At 37.0% G+C, this 6,704-nt stretch overlaps 1 non-coding gene across 1 annotated transcript; it reads right to left on the reverse strand.

The window, feature by feature from the left end:
- Nucleotides 1–2,117: 2,117 nt before the first annotated feature.
- LOC125101453 (small nucleolar RNA SNORA62/SNORA6 family) lies at nt 2,118–2,271 on the reverse strand. The gene has a single exon (XR_007127852.1). It is a non-coding gene; the product is annotated as a small nucleolar RNA SNORA62/SNORA6 family (small nucleolar RNA).
- Between the last annotated feature and the right edge of the window lie 4,433 nt (nt 2,272–6,704).

Consider the following 6,704-nt stretch of genomic DNA (forward strand, 5'->3'; position numbering starts at 1 on the left):
GAAGCACCATAAAAATCATAGCAAATGCAAATGGCATCCTGGAATGGTACAGTGTACAACATATGTACTATATGTTATGATCTAGTGTGTTTTCAACTTATTATCACATTTATGTCCATGATGTCCTGAAGTTGTTCCAAATTTTGCTTTTAATTTTAGTTGTCTTGGCTTGCAACATTGATTACAGATTGGAGAATACTTTTCATTTTGATTTTTGGCTATACCCAAGACAGTCGTATTTTTTAATTATAAAAAAGACTTCTGGCTTATTATAATTTCTATCCCTTCTACTTGTTTTGGAAGTGAATTTCACCCATATATGAACACTACTTGAATTAGGAATTCATCAGGAAGAAACTGAAGTGGTTTCACACCATCCCCCACCCATTCCACATATAACCCTACAAATGTATTTGTGCAGGTCCACTATAGACATGTGACAGATGGGGAGGTAAAAATTGATTAATGGTAGTGGTAACAGAAATGGAAGTCCATACTCCCTTGGGTTCTCCTGCCATCCCTTAAGAACTCAGAATGAGTCATAGTCACTGTATCTGTTTGCATTTATAACCCCCTAGATAAAATGTTGCATTTCTAAGTTTCTCTTACTATGGTAAAGTGATGTAATAGGTGTGTATGTGTTTGTGCTAATATTCTATTGTATACATTATAATATATATTTATACACTTTTTTCACTTGCAAGAAGAGTTTGTTACCTAAATCTTACAGCTTGCCTTGGGTTGTAACTCATAAAAACTTAATTATTTCTTTCTGAATAATTCTTTCTTTCCATGCATATAGAACACATTTGACCATAATATCATATTTGTATAACCAGATGGCTCATAAATAAATCATTATAGAATCTAAGATCCTGGGTTCTTAAATATTATGTTATTTCATTCACCCTACATTTTAACTGCTTGTGTGTGACTATGATAAGATACACTCATGTAATATTAATGAAAGTTTAAAATTAAAAATCTCCTTTAAAAATAACACGTTTACTGGGTAAATTATTATGCACGTTACTCTTCAATAGAGATCTTATATGTTGTAATTTGAAAGCAAAGACATTGAAATAATTATATGCTTTTTGAAAATATGTGGATAATTTATTTTTTTGAATCTATCATCTTTCTCTACATCAATTTTCTTCCCATCTATTTCTAACTTGTACATAATTGAAAACTCTTATAAAAAGTGACATATAAGAAGACTTCACATAATTTTTTGTCACTTTCTGTTATAATGCCCATTTTTTCCAAACACAAATATATAATTGACTTCTATAGACCCCTTTAGAAAACAGCTTCTCTACACATGGGATCTTCTGTACAGCAGATAGAATAATATGTTCAATAAAGACCTGATGTTCCACCAAGTTTGTTTATAAATCCTTAAATTCAGATTTTCTCCGACCCTAAAGGGACCTTTGCCACATTATGTGGCAGGAACAAACAAGCTTGGGTTCAAATTCTATCTTGACTATTATTTTGGGTCTGGGACCTTCAATGAATTAAATATTCTCTTTAACTTATGCTTTTTCATATGTAAAACATCAATAATCAGACCTACACTCCTGCATTATTCTGAGTATTAATCAAGAACATATATAAAGCTGGTACAATACCTGTTACACAGTAATAAATATTAATTCCTTCTCCCCTGTCTCTCTAAAGTAGGAGTATGGGATTTAGTTTACAGAGTTGTGTATAATAAATAAGATTATGTATATAAGACAATTCAAACTGTACCTTGTGCTAAATAAATAATTTCCCTGGCTCTCTATTCCGTATGTATATATCAGTCAGGATCAGTCAGGATCAGTCAGGATGTTGTTTCCTCCTCAAAATCCTTCCTAGAGCAACACACCTACCTTCTTAAGGTAGAAATTACACATTATTCTTTTTGTACTCACAGAGAAACACACATGAATTTCTACCAGAATATTAGGCATATTATATTTACCCATTTATTCATTCATACATTTATCCTTACTATAAGCTTTTATATAATATTGATTTTTTACTTGTATTAAAATTTTCCCAGAAGGTACTTAGTTCCTAATATGATTTTTGCTGTTCATTTTCTGGTTTTTTGTTTTGTTTGTTTTACTTGTAGCAAAAATTACTATCAAACTCCACTCGTTGGGAAAGAGTCCCTTGCGGTGTTAGTGAAAGGCCCACCCTTCACGCAGCACAGTGTCCACACTTATGAGCCCCTCAGCCAGCCAGCTGCCTTGAATCCAGCATTTAACAACGTGTAGCCTCAGATGACTTTAAGTCCATTTCTCTTTCCTGTTTTGAAGATGGATATAATAATAGATTTTTTTTCTCCTAAGAAAGTACTGTGAAATCGCTAAGTTTGTGATGTACAATAAGCATCTTTTTCTATAAGAGATATCAAATTACACAACAACGTAGAATTCCCTGTGTTCAAATTGTAGGAAGACTAGATATAACCAAGTCATTCATCACAATATTTATTGACTCTGTCCTAGATTCTGAGATAAAATTGCAATTCTAGTGTACAAGAATGCACATTAATCAAATAAACATGTGTGTAAAGACAAATCCCATAGAGAAAAATGATGTGATATTATGATAGCATGGAAAGGGGGATTTGGCCTAATTAAAACAATATAAGATAGCTTTGGAAGGAAGTGAGGATTGGACTCAGTTTGAAACATTAGTAGGACTTTGTGAGATGAAATGGAAAGAAGGAGACTTCCAGACAGATGTAATAGTTTGTGCAAAATTTTTCAGTGGGGAAACAGACAACTAACTCAGGGTGATGCTAATATCTGATACTGAAGTGGGATATGCCAATGTCTTTTATTACCATCTTTCTCAGAGTGTGGGGAAGAGTTTCAGGGGCTTTAACTCAGTATTTTCTAATGAGAAACTCTTGCTCTGTAGACCCCAAACCATCACGGGAATGCTGCCAACTCCCTAGGAAGTTCATTCCAGCAACTCACTGACAGGTAGACATATGATCACTGGGTATCCATGATCCCAGTGGAAGACTCTGCTGAGTGGACTAGTATCAGGACTTCATTCCTTGTCCTCCACATACCCCCACTCCAATAGGGGATTCATGGTGAGGCTCTGAATCCCAGAGAATCAGTATCACCTTTATACTTTGTTTAATTGTCCTTAAAATATCTGGATATTATCTCTCCCTCTCTGTACCAATACTCAAGTAAGTCACCATATGTCCCTTTGAGGAAAGACTGCGGCACTATATAAATATATGCTTGCTCTGATGTTGCAGCATCCTCTGCCTTGGAACAATGACACTCCCTCACAAAATGGGTTTTACGTTTAAAAATTGGTCCAGGACTGGCAATTGGGCAAAGGTTCATAATTTTTTTTTTTTTTTTTTTTTACAGAAGATGACTTCTGATCTTCTTTTCAACCCCCTTGCTATGGGGGTCCTCATTTCTATACAGTATCTTCTACCATCACACCTGCCCATAGACCACAACCATCAGTGAGTTTTCCAGTAGTACTGAGTTTCTACCAATAGTGCAGCCTGATTGCTTCGGTCAATAATATCCTATGTCCCATTCTGGGGACTATATTCTGGGGACTATAGTCACCAAGTGGGCTTCTTAGCTTTTTACAGAATAAAAACTCCATCATATCTAATTCTCAAAATCTTTGACCCTTTCTTCTATTGATCTTGCCAGGACTTTAGATCCTACCCTGTGATAGTATTTCCAATTTGATAAACAATTCCTTGTCCAAACTCATTTTTCCTACTTGATCCAGCACCCTCAGGATCCAGTCCCATATACACTCACCAGTCTCCTGTTGGCACAGAAGTACAAGACTTCTGCATACAGTCTTCTTTTTTCTCCTAGAAAGTTCTAGAGCTTCTCTAACTCTGGTATGTTATGACCACACAAAGAATTATGGATACAAATATTGAGGGGACTATTGTTTTATTGCAAGGTAAGGCTATCTGCATCACCTTCAGGGAAGCCCTTCACCATCCCTCAGTAGGATGGATTTGGGGATACACAATGTTTAAAGGCATCAATCCAGATGTCACCATCCTCTGAATCAGGATCCCACTTTTTCTATCATAGTCCTGGACTCAACATAGTGCCCTTGCCTAATTTGAGAATACATCCTTATTTGGAGCTCTTCTGATTAAGCTCTATGTTGTCTCTTTAGTTTTCTTTGCATCTTCAGCGAATGAGAGCTTCTTCATATTCTGAAAAGGTGGCCCCTGACTTTTGCACATTTTTATTGAATCATAATTAATTACCCTAAATAAGAATCATCCAGTTCCATTATGCTATAATTGTTATTTTTTCAACTGCATTTTTTATGACATCCATGAGTGTATTTCATTCTATAGGCATCTAATCCCAGTCCAGCATTAATGAAAATTGAATAACTGTACTTCAATCTGCCAGAGACTCTCATGGCCACATACTGCCAGTGATGAGGTCCTCATGGCCAACTGGGTAGTGGCAATGCTGAGCAGTCCAACCCCAACATCACACTGTAGCATCTACTTTTTTTTTTTTAAAGATTTTATTTATTTATTTGACAGATAGAGATCACAAGCAGGCAGAGAGGCAGGCAGAGAGAGGAGGACGCAGGCTGCCCCCTGAGCAGAGAGCCCGATGCGGGGCTCGATCCCAGGATGCTGGGATCATGACCTGAGCCGAAGGCAGAGGCTTTAACCCACTGAGCCACCCAGGTGCCCCTGTAGCATCTACTTTTTGAATCCATCCTGTTACGACCTCTAGCAGGTCAGGCTCTTGAATGGATAGATAGGAGTGTGGCTAACTTACACAATAGTATTCTCAACTTCAACAATTCTTGAGGGAAGGAGGAAACAGGGTATGGCAGGAAGAAATCAGAGCTTCAGTGACCTCACATGAAATTCCTCGACCACCCAGTGAGCTCAGCAGCTGGGATTACTCATTGGAGTACTCTGGCAGTTGGAAGAAGGGGCAGGGTTTATGGCCTCCCATCCATGAGGCTGTTACTATATGTGGGCTGCCCCCTGGAGGGATGCATTAATTTGGGCATGACCACCTTCTTCAGCAGAGGGCACACCCTGGAGAAGATTCCTGAGGACAGCCTGCAGCAGCTTTTCCTGTACTGAAGAATAAACTCTTTGGCCCTGAAGGGGAATTGAGGAGAAGCAGCTAAGAGTCCACTACAATCAGCTTAGGACATACCATAAAAGGGTGACGGAACCAGAAAGAAAATTAACCTGTACCAGTATAGAATCAATTATATTAATTGTACTTGGATCAACATTTTTCACTAGATTAAAACTGAAGAGTAACTAGATATATACATTTTTCTCATATACAGGTCTCACTGTGCTATATTCAACAAATCATTTTATTGATTTCATAGTGAATCAAGTCTTCAGAATGTCTTCAAAGTATTATATGTGTATATATAATGCAAAAAATAATATTTAAAATATTATGTAATTCAAAACATTATATAATACAAATCAATGTATAAGACAAAACTGTGTGTGTGTGTGTGTGTGTGTGTGAATTGAACCTACCTATTGCAGGGTATATTTTGTTATTCAAATTTGGCAAAACACAGTAGCAATAAGTTGAGAATTTTACAGGTCGTATTATGGCCTGATATTATTCCATTTTGAAAAAATACAAAAAAATTAGGCAGTTATAGAAAAAGAGTAGTATATTCTTTTAAAATATCCTGCACCCATCCTGTTAAATGAGTAACACCGAATAACAGTGTTATAACTGAATAACACATTTTGTTGTTGTTGTTGTTGTTAACATTTCTCCAATGGGAGTAACAAAGTCTTTCTGCCTCTAGTAAGAAATTACTTTTAACAATTCTGTGAGTACAAGATATTTTGAAAGTATGAAGACAAAAAAGACCAATTTTAATTAAGTTGTTAAACTGAGTGTGTTGCTTTGGTTCACAGGAAACCGAAAAAAGGACTTAAATCTTAGTATTCTACCATATTTGCACCTTGACCTTCACAGAGAATAAAGGTAAAATGCAGTTCACATTCTCTCATCAAAATTGAAAACGAAAATATGCCTGTGCTCTCTAGACTAACAGGGAATTCAGAAGTCAAGCAGAACTGGAACCTAGCATTTCATTACATTCACCAACACAATGTGCAATTCTGCTCAAGGATCAAAGGCAGAAGAGGTGTGTGGCCGCTGCCCCTCAGTGATTAGCTGCCCAGGGCATCTAGGGCTGTTTGAGACCGCTCAGCGCACATGGCCATGAAATGCTAGGAAAGTACATTTCTCCCGTGATTAGATGTATGTCCCCTATTATATTTTTGGAAATGTGAAAAGCAGGCTTTATATATATATTTTTTTTCTTTACACGTCTCCTATTACAGAAATATGGCTCGGCAAGTCCTGGAATGGTGAAGGATCGGTTATTCTCTGACGACAGAAGATGTGTTGTTCCAATAAATCGTGCTGTCTAAACTCCCCCAATCCACTGGCAGCCGTGGCAGAGATGAACATAACAAAGACATGGAGCGGGAGAACGTAGACCCTTGGAAGCTGGAGCCTGGATAAAACCTCAAATGGAAGATGCCGCTGAATTTAGCAATGGTTCATCGCTTCTGCTTGTATATTGTTTACGCGAAACTGGAGCTAAATAAACGAATCCATGACCTGATTTATCTGCCAAATGGATTGAACATTTACTCTCTGCCT

Source organism: Lutra lutra, chromosome 5 (assembly GCF_902655055.1).
Source record: "Lutra lutra chromosome 5, mLutLut1.2, whole genome shotgun sequence".
NCBI classification, from domain to species: domain Eukaryota; kingdom Metazoa; phylum Chordata; class Mammalia; order Carnivora; family Mustelidae; genus Lutra; species Lutra lutra.